Source organism: Psittacula echo (assembly GCF_963264785.1).
Source record: "Psittacula echo genome assembly, chromosome: 5".
Classification (NCBI taxonomy): domain Eukaryota; kingdom Metazoa; phylum Chordata; class Aves; order Psittaciformes; family Psittacidae; genus Psittacula; species Psittacula echo.
Window position 1 is genome coordinate 40,546,746 of NC_137739.1, and position 11,280 is coordinate 40,558,025.

Genomic DNA, 11,280 nt, shown 5'->3' on the forward strand with positions numbered 1-11,280 from the left:
GCAGCATGTCTGCTGCAGGTGGACAGCCATGAGAAGAGCTGTGCTTTGTAGACTGCTCTGCTCTACTGTTGATCCTGTACATCTGCTTTCTTTTGTTAGCTGTGCTATGTGCTGGCAGCTTCCTTGGCTGCCAGGTCTGAGTGTTGCTGTATGCTTAGGATTGTCACCCCCTGTTTCAGGGAAAGGAAGTCACCTCTTCAGTGGAAAGTCTTACAAGTTTATCTGACGAAATTTCACCTTTCCTAATAATCTGTGCCATGTACTTAGAAATGAAAAGGTTGTGTAAATATTCAACTACCTTGTTCATTAGCCACTATTTACGTATTCAGCTTGTTACAGCAGGAAATTTACTAGGCCAGGTTGTACAGTTCATCTCCAGAAGACCTCATCAGTGGGAAAGGAAAACTCTGCCTTAATGTGTCATCCTAACACTTTGGACAGAGAAAGATTGATCTTCAAAGACATTATTTTTTTATATTCCTGCAAGCTCACAAGCTGTTTATTTGCTTATTTCAGCTGTCTCTGTTTAAAGCATTAATGTCAAACCAGCCTGAGTTTGTGAGACAGTCAAAGCTGACTCTTCACTGAAGCAGGGCAGCATGAGGCTTTTCTGAGCCTGGGGTATTAACTGCTTTCAAAGATGCAGGAGGACATGAGATCTATCAACCAAGGTTCTGCTGTTTTTCTTCCAGCTTTCAAGTGATCCTCTTGCCAAAGCTGGTGAGTCTTCTCCAGGGTGAGTGGCTCAATGGTGATCATGCTTTGCTGTTGAAGAGCAACTTGCCCTTGCAGGCGAAGCACACGCAGAAAGATTCAGCTGCCTTGAGAAGGAAAGAGCACAGGGCTTTGACCTTGGACATACCAGTTGATTGACAGAAATCCAGCCTTAGTTGGTATAGTACTTAGGAAGTACAACTTATTTCAGAACCTTTTCTTCAAAAGTGGATTGCAGTGGATTTTTTCCCCCGTAAGTTTCATAGTAGAAAAAGTGATTGAAACCTGTTTCTAATCTCTGTCTTAAGCCACATCATTTGGTAGCTAGAAAATTGCTTCCTCAAATATTTAAAGATCTGTTCAGTTAGGTCTGCTTCTGAGGTCTTGTACTTCCCTGTCTTATCACAGCCTAGTGAATAGATGGAGGTCTCTTGCTGACTGTGGCCTTCAGAAGCTGATGTGGCTTGGGATGCTTTCATTTGTAGTTACAATTTATTTTGCTATTTGTGGACAAGAGCAGTATTTTTGTTATTACTTTGTTGAATCAAAATGCCCCATGTTAGTGAGTCTTCATCTCTTTTTACGGGCACTGCTATTGAGAGAGGTACCTTTTACATCCAATGCTTTCTCTCATTTTCACCCACTCAGATTCTCCCAAGTATCCTTGCCAGACCTGGGAAACAGTGTGCTGCTGCAGCATCTGCAGAGTACTAAAGAGTAATGCAAATAGCTGCAAGAACTGAATTACTATGTGCACATGCACATAGTTCCTCAGGAATTCTTTAATCAGCTAATTCTAACACATACATAATTTATAAACCATAGTGCACTCCTGCAGCTGTGCTGGGGTGCACTAATGAGCCTACCTAATGCTCTACTAATATGAACATGAGCTGTTTCAAACACCTACTGACAAAATGTCAGTTCTTGGGGGGAAAACACACCAAAACCCTAACGAAAAAAAAAACAACCACTGGCTATGGCAGGTTCTAGGTTTTCCGAAGTTTTCTTCAGTGGTTGTGCAGATCAAAAGCAGTGAAAGCTCAAGAGGGATGTTGGTGTGTTGTAGGAAATAAGCAGTCTGAATTTGATGTTCATATTGTGCCTGACTCAAGCCAGGGACATACAGTGAACTGTCTGTTCTGGGATACGGCTGGCAGGCTCAGCTTTTGTCTCTCATGAGTATTTTTCTGTTCAGTTCTGGTCTCGAGTATTGAGAAGCAACTCTGGAGTTGCTGCACAGATGTAGGCTGGCATTGTCACTGCTTTTGGAGCTGATCGGAGCTGCCCCTTTTGCTGAAGCTGCCATTTGCACACTGGCTGGAAGTAGGTGGTGTGAATGAGTAAAAAGATTTCATATGTTCCTAGAAACAGGCAAAACACTGCCTGAAGTTGAACTTTTGATGGGAGACCAGGTGCTTCGCGGTCAGGCGATGCCTCTGGCTATAGGTGTAACACTTTCGTGACCAGATGCTACAGGAGTTGCTCATTTCCCCCCAGCACCACATTGCTATGAGCCAGTGGTCTTGCAGCAGTTTACTCTACAAACCACAGCTGAAACCACCAGCTCCTACATACTTGCAGGGTTTGCAGTCTGATTATTTCAAAGAGGTCAAGCTATGTGCTCTTTGGGAAAGTCTCATGTCTAAGTGTCCTGCTTCCAGAACAAAGACTATAAGGGTCAAGTTCTGGTTCTCTGAAGCAAAACTTGCTTCAAGGAAAACCTGATGCATATTTTCATTTTTTAGCTTGCCATTTGAGGTTAAATACTTGTGAGGTACATTTTGAACTCTTGAGAATGTGGATGTATGGCAGAAAGAGAAACAGTTGGAGCTTCATAACTGAATTCTGCCAGGGAAGGGGAAAGGAGTTGAAACAAACCTTCCATACCCTAAACACCAATTAGGTTCATCACCAGCTTCTAAATGTGGCCCCTAAAAGCCTAATCAATGAGTTAACCAAGGTGACTTACCACACTTCAGCTTGGACAGGGAAGGTCACCTATCTGTAAAGCTGAGAAGCCCCTGGCCTCACAGCGTGCTATGTGTTACCCATCAGGGATCACTTCTTCATCTGCAGCCTGCAGGGAACAACATGAAGGGCTGTCAGCAGCAAGGTTGTCCCTGACTCCAGCCAGCTGGTTCTTCCTTTTCTTTTGTACAGCTGTCTGGTTTAGCTTCATATTGTCTGTGATGTGCTGAAGAAAGATCCCTAGAGGAAGGCTTTTTGGTTTTAGTTCATGTTTGCCCTTGAACCTTGGAGGGAAGTTTTGGGGGTACGTTTCAGGGTGATCTTTATGCAGCCTATTAAAATGAGGAAAGAAAATTAATGGATCCTTGCAGGAGGAACAGAGCAGTGCAAGGCGGAAGCCTCCTCTAACTCGCTCTTCCCCTTCCTGAGGTTTCTAGGTCTCCTTGAGAAGCCCTGTACATTTTTCTGCTCTCTGGGACCTAGAAAATCTTGCAGTGTTGGGTGGCTAGAAAGCAAAAATGAAACTGTCCCTAGCTGAGGGTGTCACAATGCTCCTTGCTTCAGTGACATTGCCAGCATATGACGGCCACATCTGGCATTTCCTGGCTTGGATTATATCCTGAAATATGGTTTTCTCCAAAGCATGAGGAACATCTGCTTCTCACCTACCTAAGCTTTGGAGGGAGAGAAAGGAAAGACAATCTAGGCTTCAACAGTCTTGGAATGAGAGGAAGTATGTGCTTCAAGCCGTTCATAAGCGCTCTTTAAACCCTCAGTACTCCCAGGTTTGCCTTTCACACATGCCAGCGCTGCCATACAATGCTCTTGCCTGAGCACAGGCACCACAACAGCACCAGTCCTGAATTTCCTGTAATGTGGGGTGAGAACTGAGGTGATTCAGTAAGTCCAATGGGGCAGATCTCTAGTTTTTCCATCAAGAAGCTTTTTTTAGCACGTACATGTTTCTGATGATGTGGAAAACTTATTTTTAAGCCTGGAATGTCTGTAGCAATGTTTTGAATTCCTAAATGGCTGACCAGCTAGGATAATCTATCTGAGGAACACTGGAGGCAATTTACAGCCTTAGATGGAGATTTTTATTTACTTACACATACTTTTAAAGTCAAAACTTTTGCAGTTTGTCATCCAACACCAGGGCTCCTTCACCTTTCATCTCCCCTCTGCTTGGCCAGGCAGGGTGTACTTTCTCATTCCCTCCACTAATGATATAGATGCAAAAGATACAGATCTTTTGTACTCCAACTTCCCAGCAGTTAATGAACATGTTGGGACAGTAGCTTACCTTGCTAGAGACACACAAATTGCAGCAGACAGCAGGAGTAATGGCCCATTAATCACTTTGCTGTGCTCTTAAGTTGAAATTCTGCACAAACATTGGAAGGTTTCAGCCTGAGTGACACATCTTGAGGTCTCCTGCTGCCGAGCCTGAAATACCTTTGATGTTTCTACAGTTTTATGCTGTAGTTTCCAAAGTCAGTGTTTGTTTCCCTCCGCAGGGCAAGTCTACTTTACTTTTCCTCTTCCCAAATGAAAATTATTACAGAACTTACAGTATTGCTTAGCTGATTACATTTGTGAAGAATAAACTCAGTGAAATCTTCAGTTGATCATGCTAGACAACAATCATACTGCCCAAAAGGAGGGATTTCATCTGTGTACAGGTGGGCGAAGAAATCCAAAGCATTTCCAACTGCAAATTCTGAGTAGGAAGGATGCTGATGGTTTCATGAGCAGCTGAGATCTGTGAGCATCAAACTGATGCTGCAGGGAAACCTCTTGTCTGGGATGGAGGCAGGCAGTCCATGCTGCTGGGAAGCGGTTGAACTTCCAAAGCTGGTGGAATGCTGTCAGGTTTCTCCTGGGTTAGTGTGCTTGTTCCCTTGTGCAGAGTGTTTGGTGGGAGGCAGGCTGGAAGGGGGGTGCTCTGTCTCCTGTTATCTGGGGAAGTGGGGATGCTCTTCCCCAACAGTGTTGCCTTATGGAGGAATGATTCCTTGAGGAGGGAGTGGAAGGGAGTCAAGACGGCTCCATTTCCCTCCCTCACTGATACCACTTGGTATGGCAGCCTTGCTTTTGGTTTCAGCATAATAGTGCAGCTGCCAGGGCAGCTGTGGCTTCTTTCTCTCCAGCCCTGTCTTAAAATGGTTTAAGATACTTTCCTAGAAAATCCAAAAGCCACACCAAGAGAACTGGGTACTGGTGGTTTGTAAATGAGCTTGGGTTCAGGGGCAGTAAATGCAGTAATCAAATACGTATTTATTGTTAGCAAACAGTGAAAAGGGGAAGTTCACTGCAATAGATACGAATTAGAAATGAGGAAATGTGGGCAAATAATGGGCAGGGGAAAAAAGGTCTTAAGGAAGAACTTGCAGTAAAAGGGGAAGGAGGGGTGTTCAGTTAAACCCAGGTCTGAAGGAAACTGTTGTTTGCCTAGGACGAGGTGGAAGTGGTGTTTGCAGTAACACTGCAAAAAGGTGGGCAGCAGCGCACAGGGTCCCTCGGTGAGATGCCCTCACCACAGGGAAGCCAGTAGGCAGCAGCTGCCCTTTGCTTAGGTTAGCTTGCTAAGCTGCCCTTTGTTTCCAGCTAACCACATAGAGAGATCTCTGAACTGCTAATACAGTGTGCGTGGGGGGGAGGGTTATTAATATGCATTGGAGCTCAGAGGAGCCCTAGGGGACTGGGAAGTAGTTGTGGAAATGGGATGACCTAATTCTGGTCCCGTTGGCTTGCTTTCAGCACTGGCAAAATGATAAAAGGCTTAATAGGGGACAAGAACTAAAAAAGAAGCAGGAAAATATTATCATGGCTAATAGTGTGAACTGATAGGGAATGGCAAAAATTGGAGTGTGTTGAGCTAAGCATATTGTACGAGATTTCAAGTTTGGCTGATAAATGTAGAAGTCATAATAACGCCTGGGCTCCTGGAGAGGTGTTTTAAGTGTTGAAAGGTCCAAGCATTATCTATTAAACTAGAGCAAACTAGTCTATTCAGCGCATGCAGCATTAGCCAACATTAACCTCAAGCAGGGAATCATTAGAGACACTTTCAGTGGATAGCAGAGCCTGAAATGGGTACTGATGTATCTATTAATATCTTTATTAATAGGCAACACACACAATCACAACCTTTGCAGCCTGTAGCACAAGCAGGAAAGATACACAGTGAGGACAGGGCTCTGCAGCCTTTTGTGCTGAGCAGCCCACCCTGGATCAGACTCTGTTGCATGGATCAACCCAGACCATCTTGACATGCATGGGTCCATATGAGAACTGGACAAAAGACCTGGGCATCTCTATGTACCACTTGGACACAGATGTTAACAGCCCAAGAGCATCACCTGAGGTGGTAAACCAGTCCTGAACATCCAGAGATGCCATCAGCAGCCAGGCTCAGGCTTGCAAAGCTTTGGTCTCATTAGTCTCAACCCTCAAGTGAAGCCACCACCACACGTATATCCCATGGTACCCCACAAGTCTGCCGGGGTGGTTCCTCCGCCATCGGCCTTCTGTCCAGGCTAGGTGTCAGGTCACTGCCAGGGTGATGCTGAGAGTAGGGTGCAGGGACCAGCTGTGCTTGAGGCATTGTGCCAGGAGTTGTGTCCATGCTGAGACCCCCCAGGACCATGCCTGTTTTGAGGGAACTGTAGGCAGCAGAGGCTTCAGCCCTCTGGAAAGCAGGCACAAGTGGGAAATAATTTTACTGGCTTGGGGTGTTTTAATTTGCCTGTACATGTGTATATCTATGCAAATCTATAGCTGTATGTTTCCACACACACATGCCTCTCTGTATAAACATACTTACCGTGGCAGCATTGGTTAAAGCCCAAAGCTGCTGCCAGCTTACAGCGACGAGAACAGAGGTGTCCTCACACTCAAAACTAAAGTGTATGGAAAAGCTTTACTGCTGTGCTTGCATGCTGTCCCACAGGGTGCAGGAACCCATACCTTTTATATCCTAGGCATGATAAAAGGAGCTGCTATTTGGAAGAACGTGGCCTGCTGAAGATTAAATAGCTGATTTATGCAACATGGCAGTGACTCTTGAGGCAGCACAAATGGGAGGAGCCTCTTGGTGAGTTGGGCAGGATGAAGGAAGGGAAGGCAGGGCTGATGCTGGTGAAGGAAAGTGTCTTTGGTGGTGAAGAACCTGGATATTGCTTGTTACCAGGGACCAAATAAGTGCTCGTTAAGGCCAAACCTACGCCGATTTCTTAGGAAAGAAAATAGCAGTTCGGTAAAAGACAAATCACAAGGCTTTATGTCTTTGTGCTCATGTATCTCTTGTGCTGGATTCTTAACCAAGCCCTGGGATGGCCCTGGCTGCTGGGAGCTGCTTATAGGAGCACCACACCTCAATTCAGCCTGCTAAGTCAGACCTGGGGGTTTCTCACACAGAGCAATCTCAGCTCGCAGTGCTGTGGCTGCGTGATGCTGACTCCCCTGTGGGTGTACCACAGAGACATCAGCAGTACAGGCGTTCATCCCTGTAGACCTTGTATTAAACAGCTCCATTTCCTGCTGCAGGTTAATGGTGCAGTGCGTAATGCTCTGCAGAGGTGAGCCTGCCCCTGCCTGATGTACTGGAGAGGCAAGCAGAGAGAGGAACTCCTGAAAAAGCATTTCAAATGTCATGTCAGGTAACTAGGCTGCGTGCATCCATCAGAAGCTACATTAAGTCCACAAAGCACCATTCCTAAGGTACTGCAGCTGGCTGGTCCAGTTACCTGCTTTGTAGGTTAATGTGAAAGCTGCATTTGCCTTGTGTACAAAGACAAAAGCTCCTTTCAGCGCATTTTCTCACTAAGGCAGGCTGTGATTCTTCCTTTTTATTCTTCCTCTTTTACAGTTTCTTTCTACTGTTCCCTCACCCCATGTGCTGCTCAGCCCATGCTCTGTGGGCAGCCGGAGCCAGGTGGCAACAGGATTTTCACCAGTGCTAAATGATGACCGGACAAGGAGATGGGAAAGAACCACGTAACAGTGTGAATTTGATCATAATATCACTGAATCCTGTCTCTGAGGGGCACTGCGCTGAACCCATGCTATTTCTTGTTAGTCCAGTCTTCAACTGATGTTTTCAAATCTATGAACACAGACAACTCTCTGGAGAACAAGCCATGGGGGTGTCCGGTTCTACATGGTGGCAGACTAAGGAAGGATGGGATATGCAGGTATTTTGACTGTTCTGTTTTATACTTCCACAATAGCACTCAAACTCTTTGAGAAATAGTAAACTAATTCACTAAACCGTCCTGGTGATGTTTGCTAAGTTTATTATGCACTGTTACGGGTTCATCTCTGAAAAGTAGCAGCTTAAGGGTTTCCCTCCAAAAACGTGGATTTTGTTTAAGGTGGTGCTTGATTACCTTCAGCAAACTGAAGTGATTTAAGTTCCCTTCTCATGAAAAGTGAGATGGAGGAGTTGATTTAATCACTCAGAGTTTCCAGCGTTGCATAAACAGAAGAACAGGCTGAATTAGCGTTAGTGAGAGATCTACAAATGTTCCTGGAGAAATGTTATTGCTTTAACTCCAGGAGCTGACTCTGGGGCTTGGCTTTTTCTCCTTTTCTCTGTAACATTTCCCAGTGGAGCAGTCTATGATGAATAATACCTCAGTTCTTATTTTCTTAAATAAATCTAATTATTTTTTTCCATGCAGGAAATCGAATCAAATTATGGGTATCATTCATTCATCCTTTTATAACTCATGTAATATTAACAAGACAATGACCTGCTGGTGCATGGCCCTGGGCAGTCAGTAGAAGAAGATGGGGGTATCTGATGAAATTACTCAGCTTCCTGAAGAAATCTGTTTCAGATGATGATGATAATTGCACACTCCTTGCCTTGTTCTGTGCAGGTTGTTCCTAACCATGGAAAATCAAAGTGGGGGAGAAGTGACGCTGAAAGGAAGGTGGGATACGGTTAGTGCTGAGCCACTGAGGCAGTGAGCTGGGATAACCTGTCAAAGTAAATACTTGGTAATCTCATACATATCTTGGATTCTTCCACAGGGCTTAAAGCATGTCACCACGTATATCTTAAATTATATATGAATAGTTGATTGGATACAGCATATTTGTGTAACCACAGTGTTATCCATCCACCCAAGAGCTGTCCGCTCCGCCAGATGGGAAACGTCTGCTTCTGCACAGCCCGTCTGCAGTCTGTGTCTTCCTCCTGTGTCAGAGAGCCCAGCTGCTGCCAAACTGGGGTGGCCTCAATCCCAGCAGAGGAACTGGCCCTGCTGAAGGGGGAGGAAAAGCCTGGGTATGAGCATCCCACAGGGAAAAAGGGCTCCTGTCCCTCCCTCCTGCTCTGGCCAGCCTCCCCATGTGTTTAGTAACAGGCTGGCCCTGGGGCAGGCGTGCTCCCCAAGCAGCAGGGAGCTGTGGCCAGTGGGCACCAATAGAGATCTCCTCTACCTTTATTCTTTGTGAAAAGCTGCAGGTCCATGCAGTGTACATGCAGGACTAGGGCTGCCCAACCTACCTGCAAGCTGGTGCCCTCAGCCTTGAAGACCAACCCCAGCTCCACGTGGGGTGAGGCAGAGCACGTTGCCAGCAGACGGGCTCAGCACCCCCTTCTCAAGCAGGGAGCAATTCCTTTGTAGTGTCCAGCCCTTGGAAACTGATCTAGGCTGACCCCAGCTCTCTGTTCATTTCAGAGCTTATTGCTTTAGAAAGATTCCTATCTGCTGATCTAGACCTACTTCCACCCTACTGCTGTATAGTAACATTCCACCAGTGCTAAGCAGCATTTCATACAGAGGCCGAACCTCCTGCCTGAGTTCAGAAGCTCCTCACCATTGTGGGTGCAGTTATCTCAAAACTTCTCTCAAATATCTGTCTTCTGCTTTGTGTCCAGAAAATTTAATGGTATGGACTTTTTTGCACTAGAGAAGTGTGAAAGCCACTGCCTGTTTCCTTGGCCCTCTTTTCCCCGGGGCACTAATCCCATTTCCCTGGCAGCTCTGGATAGTCTGGATGATGGTGATGATGATGGCAGTGTTGAGGCTTTGTGAGTAAGGACATGCAGGGGAACTGGCTGCAGGTAGCTTTACACATCTGCTAAGAAAAGGGAGGGAATTGAGCCCTGGTGTTTTCTGGAGCCAGCTCCTGTGGTTGTTCCCATCTCCAACTGGTTGTGGAGGTACTTTGGAGTCTCACCTCAGCCTCTGCTGGACACGTGTCTACTGGGCTGGGTTTTAGGAAGGATCTTGCCTGCAATACGAGGGGGAAGAATGACAAGTCTGGGACTGGTAATCTTGGCAGGAAGACTGAACACAACATAAGTCATGGTAGCTTGAGCTTCAGTGTTCGTGAGGCCAAAAGGCCAAGACTGACTTATGGTACATGACAGTCTCATGATTGCCTGATCACACAGTTCTCCACTTCCCTCTGAACTGCCTTGATGGGGCTGCTCCGGACAAGATAGACCTCGGCTTCAATCAGCATGGCAATTCCCTTGTCCCTTCTGCTAATTGTTTCCCACAGCCTCCTACCTCCCTGGCTGTCAGCCTCATCACAGAGGACAGGCTGGATAGGCTGCAAGGGCAGAGCTTTCCCTGGCTGCTGGTCCTCCCCACCTTTGGCTCCTCGGTGAGCTGACATGAATGAGGTCTGAACTTGGGCAGTTTCCCAGCTAAAGGGAAAACATCTTTCTCCACAGCCAGTTCTGACATCTCTCGTCAGCAGCAATTCCAAGTTCACCAGATTACAGCAAAAATCCCACCCCCCATCCCGAACTGCATCCTTGTTTCACCTGCTCTGGTGCAGGGGTGCACCCCTGGGCATGGACCTGCGGCTGGGGTGGGTGCTGCTCCTGCATGAATGCAGGCAGCCACATCCACTGTGCTGCCCCTGCCCTAGCCATGGGTGAGCTGCCAGCTGCTTCCTTCATCTCCCGCTGTGGGAAGGGAGCAAGGAAACCACAGAGGCTGTCTGTGACCTGCGCCTGAAAGAGTTTCCCTATCTGATGTTGCATCCTAATAGGATTTGGCTGTTTGATACTGGCTGGTGTGCATGGGGTGAGAGCACTTTTAAATGGGTGTTGAAAACTCTTTTGTGGAGAATTCCCAGCCTGCTTATTGCTCCAGGTAGGAGAAGCCTGGAAGACAGCCACATGCATGCAGCAGTCTAGACATGTTTGATTTCTTTTTGGAATTAAAGAACAGAAGTCTCATAATACCCTTTTCTTTTTTTTTTTTCCCCCAGCATTCATACAAGTAGCCAATATAAACAATTCTCTCACTGCCCTGAAATTTGGAGTTGCTCACAGGATGAAGCAGTGACCTACTGAACCTCTGGGAAGAGTAATATTAGCCTGTGTCTGGTCTGCTGCCTTCTTGGCTTGAGTCTGAGGACTGCAGCCCAGCTGTCCCAAGGACCAGTATGGCTGCTCTGGTGTAGTGAGTTTCCAGGGTGCTGCTGGGGCTGCTGCTCCCATAAAAGGGCAGGAGATGAGCTGTGAGATCACTGAAGTCAAGGACCTCCCCGTGCATTTGGGCACCTAACAAACTGGTTCCCCAGCTCCGCTTCAGTCCACCTGGAGGACAAATCTACTGAGGA